We start from the raw sequence: 16,010 nt of genomic DNA on the forward strand, positions 1-16,010 counted from the left end.
AGTCTTGTGAAGCTCCAGCTTCTTTGAGCCCCTATTTTCTAGAAGTCCCAACTCCTTGACAGTCCTTTGAGCTCAGCTGCAGTGCAGCTCTCCATGTGGCCGGCAGAGCCACATGCACAAGCAGTCAGGTGGGAGGGAAGTGAATTTGGTAAAAGCAAAAATAGCGAATCCAGGGTACTTTAAAAAGAGGTTGACTCTGGTATTCAACTATTTATTTGGGATTTTAATGTTACACTGATCACAGTACTGTACTGCACAAACAGAAGTACTGGGCCCCGCCGCTGCCACCAATGTGAGAATTGGTTTGTTGCTGAAGGGGTAATAAAACCCTACTCAAGCAACAGCCACAGTCCTTGTCAGGATGAAGCACAAAAGTCACTAACTTAGGATGTACCTAACCCTCCGGTAGTTTAGCACAAAAGCTGCGAGGCTTAACTTAGAGGCAATATGTAAAACATTTATGCAGCACTTAAAATGTGAAGTGGAAAAGCAACACAAGAAAAAAAATGGAGCACATCTAAATACATTATTTGACATCCAAATGACAAAAATCCAATCAGTAGAACCAGAGTTATACATTTTTAAAGTTTGAAATGAAAAATAAAACCTAAAAGATCAAAGCACCACCGTGGACATCTAGTCACGCAAGAGCGGGGGAAAGGTGAAAGTTATGGCCAACCCAGATGGAGTGTAGTTCAGATGCACAAAGTAATTTGGACCTGATCTCTACTTACCTTACTAGTAGAATTTTTAAAGAAAAATGTCTTAGATATTAGAGTTCAGCGGGGAAAGGCAGCTGGTGGTATCTGAAGAGGAGGTATCATTTTCGTGGAGCCACTGGACAAATTTGTGGTGAAGATTTCTACATTGACTTAATCTCTTTAATGGAAGTCAAAAATCTTTAGAGCGTTGAACCTGCAGGCTCTAGTCAATGAGGACTCCACAAGGCCGGATCCCCGTTCTGCAAGGAGCCACTAAACAGGATTTGCTTCTGGGGGAAGAAAGTAGTAGGAGCTGCCACAAAGTCAGGTCTTCTGGCAATGCACCTCGAGTGGATCAGCACACAAGTATGTCCTGGTCTCCTCTCAGTTCTCAGAGCAGGAAAGGTTTTAAATTCCAAGCATAGGCTTTCTGGGCATATTTAGAACCACTTCCAAGGGTCCAGTACTGGAGGGGCTCCACTTGGATTGTCAGGACTCACTCAGGCTGAGTCTAGGTACGGGTTTAAAATGGTTGGATCCTTTTCTGTCCCAGAGGCTCTGATCAGGAGTCCAGACAATTAGCCCTTGGAGTCACTCTGGAAGTCTTTGGTTCAAGCAAGAAAACAGGTCTCAGGCAGCAGGGCAGTTTTCTGAGGGCACAAGGCAGGTTTTAGGCAGCAAGAGAGTGCTTTTTTCAGGAGGGCAGTTCTCTGAAGTACATATTAAGCCACTGGCAGCAGGGCAGTACTCTGAGAGTTCTTCCACAGGTCCAGAAGTGAATGAAGAGTGAGTCTGAGGGTCCTAGTTTTATACCTGGTGTCAGCTTTGAAATAGGAGAAACATCTGGAGATTTCCCCCTCAGAAGTGTTTGGAATTGTCTTCCCCCCTGCCCCCCTGCCCTTATCCCATGCTTTCTGCAGGCACAGTAGACTCTGAAGTTCTTTGTGTGTGAGCTGAGGTGCTGTCTTTAAACTGCAAGTGGGGCTGTGCAGATTTCTGCACCTACCACCCTGCCTACACCATTTCCCTCTATTGTGTGGCTGGCTGGGAGAAATACACAAAGGCCAACCACCAACTGCTCCTAGTCATGTGACCCCGAGAACAGGCTGCAGGCAACAAATGGTTAGGGCAAGAGAATGACAACTTTCTAAAAGTGGCCTTTTCAGGATTCCTTACACACCAAATATGCTCTAACAAAAGTTATCACTTATTAAATGTAGTAAGGTAACCCGCCGTTAACCTATGGGAGAGGTAGGCCACACAGTAGTGAAAAACAAATTTGGAAGTTTTTCAACAAGGACATGTAAAACTTAAAAGAACATGTCCAACTGTTTAAGTACAAAGCACCCTGTCATATGAGCTGTTTAGGGCCTACCTTGGGGTGACATATGTAACACAAAGGGAGCTAAAGGCCTGGCAAGAGGTTTATTTTGGCAGGTCGAATTGGCAGTTTAACACTGCATGTAGGCTACAATGGCAGACGCGAGACATGTTTTAAGGAGCTACTGGAGTGCTGTAGGCCCACTAGTAGCATTTTGTTTTCCAGCACAGTAATATGGTTTATCACTTTATTAGGAAATTATAAGTAAATAAAATATGCCAATCAGGTGTAATTCAATTTTGCTGTGTTTTAGAGAGTGCAAACAAGCACCTGGGACTGGTTAGAAGTGGTAAAGTGCACAGAGTCCTTAGGCCAACAAAAACGAATTCAGCAGAACAGGAGTGGGGAAGGCAAGAAGTATGGTAAGGGACAACCCAAAGACTGACAGATCTACCAATCATGTACTCTTTTATGTCTCCCTGTCACTCAATTTGTGGTTCCACATTTGTAATAGGCTTTTTTTCATGTGCATTAAAGAAAACATGACCTAGTTTTTTCCTTGTATTTTTGTCTGTGACCTCAGTGACATAAAGGTGCCTCTTCATCACGCATGCAAAGACAAAAATACGGTGCTGGGAGAACAGTTCATGGCTGTGCAGAAACCGTCTACCAGGTTTGCAGTAGTGTCTTTAAAGTAGAAGGTTTTACAATAATTTTCTTCGCACCAGATCAGGTCTCCTTAACTCTATCAGTGACGGCCTAGGGATTTCAGAATGAACCCACCAGCTCCCTGCAAGAAGCTCTTCTCTCCGAGAACCAAAATAGAACAGTGTAACATACAGGGTCACATGTCCCTCTCTTCAGAGGTAATCCTGCTTGCCTCGAGTTTCACAAACACACCCGGGGAAATAGTTGACGGAGCAGAATCTGGGAGGAGGTCAAACTGCCGAGAAGAGGGAGAGCAGGTGTTGTCCAGCAACCCAGGGGCACCTAGCTGGTTTTTATTACATCAGAGAGACGTCTTTTTTTAAACCAGAGCCCCTTACCATGAGTGTCATCACAGACTAATGTCTGCGATGTGATCAGTGGAGCCGATGGTACCTACAACATTGATTCCAGATAGCATCCGACCATCTCCCTATCACTTGCTCAGTAATAAGTCTTAAGTGTTACCACTTCCTGGGGTTTTTAACTCACTGTATATATGCTTTCTGGCAGGCGCTGGTAGAATGAGGCAAGTGTAAGGAGAATGAGCTCCTGGAGCTCACCTGGTATGAGTAAATCAACTCTGATTGTTAAACTAAACAGAGACAGAAAAGCCATGTTAGAAATAAATACAAAAGATTTTACTATATAGTTGTCACATTCTGCCCCTACAGATTCTTAAAACATGAGCGGTATTTTTCCTTAGGAAAGGTGACAACCCTGAACTTTCCCTCTTCCTGTGTGGTCTTACTCTTAACATCTATATTAGTAACCTTTCAATGGCATGAGCCCGTAGAAAACAAAGGTGTGGAAATGGCAATCCTTGAAACAGCAAGGATCTGATTTAGATATTGGCGGAGGTGGTTACTCTATCACCACATGACGGAGTGACCACCTCCGCCAATATCTGAATCAGGGCCGAAGTCTGGATCAAAAGCTATATTGTTACATACTGATTTACATCAGGGGACGGCAAAGCTAAAGGTTCTCCCAAAAGAAAGAGAACAAAATAAGAAGAAGGAAAAGGAGAATGGGAAGGCTAAAAACAAAGAGACAGAGCAGATTTAATGTATATTCTTACAGCAGGAACTGCATTATTCCGAAGAGAAGATAACACCAAAAAGACAGAGGTGAAGGCAAACCTAATCAAACAAAATCTGTGTAATCTGTGCATGAAAGACAAAACTCACAGTGTCAGGTTTCAAGATCTAGAAAAACAAGTGTTTCCATGTGGTATCAGAAAAGGAGTGGGAAAAGGGCTAGAAATAAGTGCAGGGGCTTTCAGGAGGGATGAGAAGTTCTCAATAAAAATATATCTTGACAAACACAAAGAAATCACTGAAAAATGTTATAAGGAATGTTTTTCTTCTTATTATGATAATGGGGAAGAAAGCTCGAGAATCTGCAAACTTTTTTCAGCACCTGATTGTGAGTGATACAGCACGGGCCAACAAATACAGTGTACTGAATGCAGATAATGCACATTATGTTCCACCTAAACTGAGACTATTCCCTGACCCCTCAAAATTCTGTGGGTTAATACACAAAAATGAAGGCCCAGATTTACTAGCACTTTGCAACAGTTTCAGGCGCAAAGTGTTGTGGTAGTAAATAATTTCCAATGCAAAATATTATTTGCATTGGGAAGGAGGCCTGTGCACTATTTTACACTGCTTTGCCTGAGTGATGGGGTCCATCTGTGGAGCATGGGCATTCCCAGGCAACCACCATTGTGTTTTTGACGAGAATCCTTATCTACTGATACTTGAGTACAGGGATTTGCTCCAAGAAAATGATGCTACTAGGCACATTGGAGCCTAAATTGCACTAACACAGGTGGGGAGGAAAATGCACCATATCATAGTAGATATGACACTGTTCTGCTCTTCTCTCTGCCTTTCGTGCAACTCAGCACAGTGACTTCCTTTGTAGTGTAACATTGCCAGAAAGATTAGTACATCTGCTCCCCAAATCTTGCAAACGGTAAAGGCGGAGATAGATTTTTTAAAGTGAGGATTATTTAGGTTAAAATAGTGTATTTGTGATAAGAAGATAGTTCATTGTTAGAACTGGACATTTAAATATATTTGTTGAAGTGAAACTTCATATTTTACTCCTGTGTAGAGCTGATCAAATTCAGATTGTGTGGCACTTAGTCAGTGCTTAGACTTGATTTGAGGGATGTGAAAACAGTCTAATGAACAGCATCCAGTGTTTGTTCAATGGAATATTCACTACTGCTGTCAGGTGTCTGATGATTATGAGACAACCTGGCTCCCTTAGGGGCCTTCTCTCAAATGTGAATTTACAAATGAGTAAATCTGAATATGTAAGTTTACTCTTATATTTTTGAGTAACTTTACTACTTATGCCTATTTACCATTTACTAGTGTACAGTTACTCACAAATGTAGACCTACTTATTCCCACCCTCTGAAATGGGGGGTGCGGCCGGTCTATAGGCGTGGCAGAATTACTCCTCGAGTATCGGGGTTTTTTTTTAGGCAACACGCCCGACACACCTGCTAATCCTCACTCCGGACCCCGCCCCCAGGCCTCCCAGCCTCTTGCCTATTGGTTGTGGATCGACATAAATTGCAGATCAACCCTTCAGTCAGTACCAGAGCGGCCTGGCTCCGGCATGTAGGTACCCCCCATGGTATTCCCTTTGGAGTGGTAAGTGTTGGCCTCCCTGGCCCCTTGGATATTTTCTTTCACCTTTCTTTTCCTCATTCTGCCTAGCTCCTACCCCGTTCCTTCCCCCCTTTTTCTTTTTTTTCTTCTTTTTCCTTTTTTCCTGTTTGTCTCTTTCTTCTCTTCTCTCTTTGTCCCGTCTCCCTTGTTTTCTTCTTTTCTCCTCCTCTTCTTTTTTCCTTTCTTCCTTTCTCTGTCACCAACCGCTAACCCCAGCAACCCCTCCCCCCCCCTGTTCTTTACTCCCTTTTTTTTCCCCTTTTCCCTCCCCCCCCTTTTTTTTTTTTTTTTTTTTCCCTGTTTTTGCTTTCCCTGTCTTTCCTGTCTTCCCTATCTAGGTCTTCCTCGCGCCCTTTTGTTCTGCCCTTTCTCTACACATTTTTTATCTTCTTCTCCCATTCTACCTAAACGCCTAATCTCCTCAGAGTGTGACTACAAGGGAAAACCCCTCCCCGGCATTTGCAAGACCAGAGGCATATCGCCCCCTACCCCCTGGTAAGTCACATCTGCATGCGTGTGTGATTGCCGTTTACATTTTTTCACCTTGTGCTGTGTGCTTTGCAGTGGTTTGCCACGGTTTTTCTCACTCTAAATATGTTCTGAATAACTGTGGTCTATCTATTTCCTATCACAGACCTACCCCACCGTGAACTACCCGTTCAGGTAGGCCATTCATTATCCACTTTGAGCACCCCACTTTTTGCGTGTGCTCCGACCCTGACGAATGCCCCTGACCTACCAGCACCTAGTGAGGGCAGAAACATGTTGGTCATCCACTTTTGATTTTAGACTCCAGGAGACATTACCCTCCAACGAGCCTCTTCCCCTTGCTTTTAGTCTTACCAGCATGCACCTATATTACAACTAGCAGCAACTATCAGTGACATGCTTGGTAATTTTATTACTCACCTCATCTGGATCTAAGTAACTATCCAGTAAGTTTAATTTCAGTACTCCCTCTGGTTCTTTTAACCAAGAGGTTGAGTCCGCCCAAGCAGTATCATCTTGCTTGGGTGGGGCTAGGTGGCCATATGATGAAGCATCACACTATTATGTGTGTGAGACCACCTAGTCCGTAAGGGAGACTCCCCCTTCCCCTGTGGGACTACACAGCAACAAAACCCCCCCCTGTCTGGATATTCTCCAACAATGATTCCCTCGCGTTAGGATCCAAAGCGACCTAACCAACACCGATTTAAGACTGACCCAGTCTTACTTTCGGTTCCCTACTACCCCACACCTTTAGTGATTATAGATTTCTTTAGGGAGGCGGTGTGGGCTAGCAACACTCCCAGTGCTCTCCTTTTGTGTATTTGTTGTGGAGTCAGTAAAACATTACAAATTACTGTAAAACTACTACTAGTAGCGACTTTATGACCATATTTTACATTCCACACACTGTGGTGACCTCCTCAAGCAGGACGGAGAGCTGTCCATGGTAAATTGTAGAGCGAGGCAACTAACGTTTTAAAAACATATTTAAAATAATTGAAAGTTAATTCTGAAAGTAAATTAATGTTATATCTGAATTTTAAATGTTGAATATTTTATTAAAAACGTGCTACAGCAGTATTATCTCGATTGTAAACCCACCTAAAGTAAAATGTTTCTATTTATTTGTTATATATCAAAAGTTACTACAAAGTATGTATTTAATTTATTTGTTAAAGTTTCCTATAGTTTTTAATTGAAAAATGGTCATTCAAATATTTTCAATAAAATACCATGTATTCATAATTTAAATTGCAGTTTTAACATTTAGATATGATTATATATACATATTTAAAATGTTCAAATACATTGATTTATTGTTTGTTTTTTAAAAGTACCAACTCCATTATTCTATGAGAGGGTTTTGCAGTACCTGTGAGTGTTCATGTGTGCCGCAGGGTGTACTTCAGGTCTGAGCAAGTGTACACTTATGGGAGTTTTAGGGCCATTTTTGGTTTAGTAACTATGGAAGTACAATTTGTGAATATCAAAGGGCTTACTCTTCTGTGGGTGGGTCCATGTTCCTCCCTAATCTTCTCCATAGCCCTCCTTTGCCTCTTCTTACTCCTCCTTTAACCCTTCACCATTAGTAGCAAGTATTCCCCATTTTCAGCCATTCACTCATGCTTCTAACTTTTATTTCTAAAACATAGGTGTACGTGTGCAAGATCTCTGGTGTCGGGACAGTGCTCTCCACTTAATAAGATAAGAAAAGTGGAGCCAGTGATCTCCACATGTAGGTTTATAAACAGCATTTTCTAGTGCATTAATAGTACTATTGTAGTAATAATAAACGCACTACAAAATGCTGTTTGTGAATAGACCTTTTAGAGTTTAGTATAGCAGCCTTCTGCTTCATCAGTGGATGAAAGTCCACCACATCTGTAGCTGCCATCATGGAAGTATGTCTTCTTTTCTTGAGTCAGATTCTGTCAGAATGGGAGAGAGCTCCGGTGAGATAAATATACATTAAAAAAAATTGGCTGCTTGAATGGTTCTGACGCTATTTTTCCATGGTTGTCTCACATTCTGTCCTTTGAGCAGGTAGGAACTTATAATCAGCTGCTAACTGTGTATGCATTTCCCTAGAAGTGAAATATAATTTGGTTATTTAATTGGTATTTTTGAACTTTTGGAAAGTGAATTGTACTCTCTGAACAATTGATGACAACTGATGAATGTCCTAGTTTACTTGTGAGCTTCTAGGTGATATTCTTCCCCACTTACAATTGGAACAAAGAACAATGCCTACTTAAACACCCCAAAGACTGAGTATGCTTACACGTATGCATATAAGAAAATTAAATCCTTTTTAAATTAAACTAGCAGATTTAATACATTGTGAGTCTTCTGTAAATATGCAAAATACATGAAAAAGCTCACAAACGGTGCTCTGTTTGCGAGGGTCGAATGTAAGCTATATTCCCACTTAGAATAAAAAATGGTACAGGACTAGCTCATATTAGCTACAGACTCCATTTTCACTATGCGTAGGTCGATCAACATTAAAAAGAATGATCATCTGGCTACGGAAGTGGACTATCCTGGAGCCTGAAAGGTAAAAGGACAGAGATGTCAAGAAGGCGAAAGTCTGCCATTTGTGTTAGCTGTGGAAAAAAGTGCTGTGGGAATTGCCTTCACAGTAAGGCATCTTGATGAGCCAGAAATTGTGTCACACTCAGTCACGGAAAGTGCTAGAACTTTAGTTTGATTTGCTTATACCTAGATACAAACCACAGCTGAGTTCACCTTTTAAAAATGCTGCAATGCACTATGGAGAAGAAGAGCTTATCAGATATGCGTGCATGTAGTTGCTACAAAAAAGTCCCAAATGCGGTTTAGAGGACTGTGCACAGACTGTGTTCTGTTTTACCCTGAGTCTCTGGACCTGGAAGGCTCCTCTATGTGCTATGGTTAGCCTGTTACTGACTCACAAGAACAAAGATGACCCAGAGTAGGTGACCTTGTTGCATTTGGAACTTTCCTCCTAAGACTGAAGAATGTAGGGGGTAGTGGAGAAAGCAGTGTTCAGCTGTGAAAAAAACGGCAAGCCAGCTAGAAGTGGACAGCTGGCCTTGCATCTTCCTGGAAGATCTGAGCAGTCTTTCCACAAGTTAACCCCTTGACATTGGCTTCTTGGAGTGCCAGAATAGAAATGACAAAACTTTTTTATCTGAAAAAAATGTTCCTCTCTGGAGAGATAAGACATTCAGTAATTTAGACTTTGAGGGATGCATGTCATCTGGTAAAAAACAGAACTTTCCATGTACACTAAACTTGTGATTCGCTGGCCTTATTTAGTGATGGGTGAAGTACCACGTTTCTGACTGGCAAAGCCTCGATGGGTTTTGCTGTTTTAACCTTTGAGTGAATACCCTTATGGGCATGAGGTTATGTCAGTGAACAACTGATGGTCCATCCTATTGAGGGCCATCCTTACACCATACATGTTTTCTGTTCAGGACTGCCAGGAAATACCAGGCTCTCCTGAGCAGGAAATGGTAGAAAGACCCACCACATGGTGGGGGAAACTACCAGATTGCCTGGCCACTAAGTTTATGTTAAATAAATATAAAGTCAACTTTCTACCTTGCACGTCACCTGGCTAGCATTTCAATTTTGCCTAAAGAGGTTCTGCCTCACTTGTGGAAGCACTCTAGGCAAAAGGAATTTGGACGTATTGGCAGTGATCTCTCACTATGGTGGGTGGTCTTTTGCTGGGCATAAGAACATTTGATGGCCTCTGCCAATGTGGTTGTGCCTAGCTTATGCTTCAGGGATGGGACGTCAAGTACTACATTTTCCTGGTTCGTTCCCCATGGAGCTTTTAACCCTGAATCCCAAGGCCACTGACTCATTTGAAATGCTAAACGAGTAGCAGCCCATTTCTCTGCCGGAGGGCAGCCTTGACCTATAGAGCATTTCTTATTAGAAAAATTTTGAGGGGCATATTTAAGAGCCCTTAGTGCCACCAGATCATCACTTTTCATTAGGCTCCGGTGGAGCTATGCCCTGTGCTGTATTTACAAGGTGCTGTTAAGCCACTTTTTGTGGCTTAATGCCACATTGTAAATACGGCGCCTTCACACACAGCACATTGCGTGGAAGGGTCATGCAATTGGTGTTGTTGTGGGTGTCCCACAGCAACACCCATTGCATTATGACGCTGCCTCAGCGTTATGAGTTTTCATAAACCTGAGGCAGCGCCAAATTCTAATGCCACCCCAGGGGTGGCATTAGCATGGTGCAACGAGGAGAAATGCTTTCATTTCTCCTCGTTTTTTGCTCTTTCTATATTTGGTGCATTTTGCAGCACAGAGAGAAAGAGTAACTCACCATTTAAGATTGTTTTTGTGCAGGAAGGTGTTCCTTCCAGCACAAAAAAAATCTCCCCTCAATGCAGACATCCTTGCACTATGGTGAAGGGCTGGTTGCATTGGCGCCTGGCAGCAAATTAAGCACTGGTGCAAGGGGAAACACAGAGGTGAGCCATGTTCTAGTAAATACGCGCATCCCTGCGTTTTGAAAATGACACTGTGCGACGCTGCCCAATTTGGCACAGCGCCACGCACTGTCATTTTCCTTAAATCTGGCCCTAGGACTTTAATGTTTGACGGTAACGGTTTCAATTGTGATGAACTATGAACCCCTCCCCAACATAACCCTCTGCTGGTTACAAATGACTCCTTGTTCTCAGAACTTCAAATTGCTTTACTGCAATGAACCAATACCTCGTTTCCAACCTATCTCCATAGAGCGTTTGCTTGGGCTGGTTCCTGGGTCCCGCTAAACTGCAGCATAATGACACACATTGGTTTTTATTTCCCATTGCTGAACATTTTTAAGAATTTTAAATACGTCCTGGGCTTACACTTAGTTTGCTTAATTTCTGTTTAATTGTGAGGATTGATGGCTCTTTTTAGAGTACGGCGGATGCTGGTATTTCTCCAAAACACAGAAGAGATACACAGTCTTGCCAGTAAAGAGTTTATATGGCCTGTATGCACACTAAATAGAGCAGACAGGACTTTTTGGCAGATGTCCTGCATCTGACAAACTCTAAATGTTAGGGATAGAGGACGTCTTGCCTCAGCATCCTCACAGGGCCTTCAGTGCACCCATGAGACCCTGAAATCTCGAGGTAGGGTCAAACAGTATCAGCCATAATCTAGTTAACCTTTGGTGGTGGTGCAAATTACAGTAGTGCTGGAGCACCAACCCTGTGCTGTGCTGGAACTCTTTTAAAACTACAAGTCCCAGCATTCCAAGTGTCCATCTTGAGCGAATCCTGCTATTTAAGCAGACATGCCCAAATCAAAGTGTTCTGTATTCTGGATCAGAGGCAAAAAGTGAACGTAGAAGAAGCAACTGCCCAGAATGTGAATGGGCTTCAGGGGTCCTTTCCCTCTGGTAGTGTACCTGTGCGCTCTTGCCACTTTTTGTCTGTATTATGTGTTCAGTTATTGCTTGTCAGTCTTTATTGGTAACATCGAGCTTTGGGGTTTAATGGGCATATTACTGGAACTCAAAACTAACATAGGACTAAAGGGAAAGCATATAGGAATTTGATTTGCTATTTTCGACTTTGAGAATATTATGTGAAACAAGTGACTTTTGAAACCGACCTCGAGAACAAAATGTGAGACTAGTATCATTGGCAACATTTTAATGAACGTGTTTTGCATTTCTCGAATAAATATTTGTATTTCCGCTATGGCACTGAGAGAGCATAGTTTATATAACCTATATTAACATGAAATATTTATGAACTAATGTGTGATGATGCCGCTTAGAAATTGTATTAATGTATTTTGCTTAAACGTGCACTTGAAATGTGATCACGGGGAGTGGCCGCCAATGTATACGGGGACTAATAGAAATGGCTACTGCTTGTGTATTCTAGGTATTAAAGTATGATTTGTACTAATTAATAATTATTATGTTATTACAGTTATGCTAAATGAATCTTGTAGGCCTTAAGTTAGCATGAGCCGAAGCTTAGCTGCCTGGCTCTCATATTAAATGTGTTTTTCTAACGTGCAGTGTGCTGACTCGCAAAAGGACATGACCTCTTGTTTTTCTTCAAACTAGAAGCTGAATGTAACCATAGTGGATCCGTTCTCATGAAATTCATATTGCTTGTAGGAGAATGTTAGCTGAAATGCAACAGTGTAAATTAGTGTAATGTACAAGGTCGTTCAAACCGGTGAAGACAATGGAGCTACTGACCAAAAGATGTGCAAAGAATTACAGAGGGATGAAATCATACAGGACATGCTACCTCCGAAGACGTCAATCACATGAACCAATAAAATGTCTGTAAAATAATGTGGGGTGAAAGATTAATGACATAGGGGGTCATTCTGACCCTGGCGGTAATTACCGCCAGGGCGGAGGTTGGCGGTAGCACCGCCAACAGGCTGGCGGTGCACCGCTGGGCATTCTGACCGCGGCGGTACAGCCGCGGCCAGAAGCGGAAAGCCGGCGGTGTACCGCCGACTTTCCGCTGCCCATGGGAATCCACCATGGCGGCGCAGCTTGCTGCGCCGCCATGGTGATTCTGACACCGCATACCGCCATCCTGTTCCTGGCGGTTCGCCCGCCGGGAACAGGATGGCGGTATGGGGTGCCGTGGGGCCAATGGCATGGGCACTGCAGGGCCCCCCGTAAGAAGGCCCCACAAAGAATTTCAGTGTCTGCTTTGCAGACACTGAAATTCGCGACGGGTGCAACTGCAACCGTCGCACCTTCCCACTCCGCCGGCTCCATTCTGAGCCGGCGTCCTCGTGGGAAGGGTGTTTCCCGCTGGGCTGGCGGGCGGACTTTCGGCGGTCGCCCGCCAGCCCAGTGGGAAACCCAGAATGACCGCCGCGGTCTTTTGACCGCGGTACGGTCTTCTGGCGGTTCCCGCTTGGCGGGCGGCGGTACCCATAATCTGTTTTCTAATAGGGTAAAGATAGTGGGGTATAACCGTGAACCAATGAAATTGTAGGGGAATGTACTACAAAAAAGGGATAAAAACCCATGACACTGGGAGCCATTTAGGTGGGTTAGGGAATGCTATTGATTGTATCCAGAAACTTTGTCACTCTGTTTGGTGACTTTGCTGATTTTACTTAGAACCACCCTCTTCCTTAGATTTGCCCATTTTACACTTTGCCTCCTTATGAGGGAAGTGCCCCTTTTGCCCCAGGGCTGAACCTTAACTGATGGCGAATCGACTGATGTCCTGAAGACGAAGACTGAACCTGAATGCTGACCTAAACCTTGGAGGGTAACTATGACAATGAAATTGTGATTTGTCTGTTTGCTTTTCCTTTCTAGGTACCAACTGCTTACTTTTGACAGAGACCCTAGCTAGATGTTTTCCAAATTGGTGTTCTAAATTGTTTTGCATGAAGCCCAACATGCCAATGCTAATCAGTGGTTAGGACAGAGGTTCACTAAACTGACGCAAATAGACAAAATGACTGAAGCTATGCTTCGTTTAACTGACGCGTTAATGACATTTTGCTAAGGTTGATCTATGTTCACGCTGTGCTATGTTCTGATGTTTGTGATTCTTGCCTTAATGAAATCTTATCAGAGTTGCCATATTGTGACTATGCTATTGTGTTTCTTGGTTTTGAGATTAACGCATCTGCTTTTAGAATTGTAATTAATAGGGAATAAAACTCATGAAAATTCTACTAAACTGGTGTGGTTATTCATGATTGCAAGGTCATGGTGGTGCTTTGAGTTGATTAATGTCTTTGACTAAAGTGAAATGCACTGTTGTAATGAATATTGATGACATTATTGACGTATTGATTGACATATTGATTAGCTATCTCGTCATAAGGTGTCTCTCAACTGGGTCAAAAGATTCATTGGCCTAAAACGAGTCCTAATGTGTAATAAATTATCATAAAGGGACGCGTTAGCAGTTCTGGTAGCAGAGCGACGGTTAGGCCCTTTGGGGCCCTAGGACGGAGAATTATTGTTTAGATTGTTTTTCTGAGATAATGCAAATTGGAGATATGATGGGCCATATTTATACTTTTTGACGCAAAACTGCGGCCCCACAGTTTTGCGTCAAGAATTTTACCGCCGGCTAACGCCATTTCGAAGCGCTGTGCGGGCGTCAAATTTATACTTTGACGCACGGCGGCGCAATCAACAGGTGGAAGTCATTTTTTTTTACGCACATCGCGGCGTCAAGACGTAAAGGAAAACGACGTTAACGCAGCGTAAATGACTGTGGGTCGATTTACGACACCGCAACCCGGATATGCGCCGTTTTGTTTGACGCAATAGCGTCAAATATACCCGCAAACACTGCCATTTCAGCAGAGGAGAGCCAAAATGGATCCCAGATGCCACTACAGACCCCAGGAAGATGACAACAGACCAGGAACCAGCCAGGACGATCCATACAAGAACCGGAACATATATAGAAAAAAAAGAAAGTGTCGCTTCAGTGCAGAGGAGCAGGAAATCCTGGTTAAAGAGGTGACGGAACACCAGCACCAACTGTTTATCACCTCTAAGTTGCCAATCAGTAGGAGAGAGGCCATATGGCAACAAATTGTTGACAAGATCAACAGTGTGGCTGAAGTATGCAGGACAGTCACCGAGTGTAAGAAACGCTGGCATGACTGCAAACGTAGGACCAAGGAAAAGATGGCAAGGAACAGGAAGGCAGCACTGCAGACTGGAGGTGGGAGTCCAGCACACCAGGAGGCCCTGGACCACATGGAGGAGATGGTTGCAGCCGTCATCCCCGAGGAGATCGTCACAGGGATTCAAGGACAGGACTGTGCAGACTACCACGAGACAACGCACATGCAGGGTAAGTCGCATGGGGATTAAAAATACTATAATGTTGACTGTAAGCAGGAGGGAAATACCTACTACACATTGCATGTAAGTCATCATATACATGGAGTAGCATGGGTAAAGGGGCACAGCAGGGGGGCATGGCCTGCACATACAGAAGCTGGGGCACAACATAACACTACACCAACAACAGTCCCATGGGGGCATCCTGTCATGCCAACAATGGAGCAAAGGAAAAGCCATGACAGGAGGGAAGGCCACTACGTCAAACTTACATCCTGGCACTCGTCAGCCAAATATCTCCTACATTAACTAGGGCCCTATCAGCAATCCTCTAGCCAAAACAACAACTGCAATGTAACTGCAACAGCAGTTGCCGCTACCACCTCTGATCTCTGTGCAGCTATAGTAGCCAATGGCAGTAACCTCCCCATGGAACATACATACCTAAATTAGGGGGTGAGGATGACATCTGCAACAATCCCCTGAAACAAGACAAAGGCCCCAGTACACTCAAATGTCAATGCCCATAGTTGTCACAGCCAAAGTAAACAGCAATAGGAGCGACACAGCACTAAGGACACACCCATGCTGCATATGTCAGGGTCCTTCCCGTGCCTGGCAAACAAGGCAACATCACAAAAGTCATACAGCTCAGACAACAGCATTGAGGAGGGGACACATGGAACTGGTCACTGAAATACACCTGCACAGTCAGAGGGGGAAATAGGACACAGATACGATAATCAGGGCAATCCAATGTAACACACATTATCCAACATCAGCAGGACACATTAACAATGTCAACATCCACATCACATCATAACATTGCCATGCATAGGATATGCCACATGTCAATTACATTTAAGTCGATGTGAACGATCAGGGATTGGGGCAGGTCCTGAGAGGCAATTGTGCTGCCAGGACCATCAGAACACCCACCGCCAGTGAAATGTCTCACCATGAGAATGGATATACACGGAGGGTTGAGTAGGACAAAAAGCTGGCTATTCTCTATTTGGTATAAAGCAACACCTAGAGGCAAGTAGGCAGACAAGTCTGATAACTCAATATCATACATGTGACACACAGGTGAACCATAGGCCCATAACAATGCCCATATGAAGGACAGCAGATACCAATACCAAACAAGATCACAAAGTGAATTCATCAAAAGGCAGGCATGTTACGTCAAAATTGTCACAACACAGACACACTAATTGTACCCTGTTTCATTGCAGAGGAAGATGGATCTCCTGCCGATATGCCTGTCCCTGATTT

The sequence above is a fragment of the Pleurodeles waltl genome, chromosome 7 (assembly GCF_031143425.1).
Source record: "Pleurodeles waltl isolate 20211129_DDA chromosome 7, aPleWal1.hap1.20221129, whole genome shotgun sequence".
Taxonomy (NCBI): Eukaryota; Metazoa; Chordata; class Amphibia; order Caudata; family Salamandridae; genus Pleurodeles; species Pleurodeles waltl.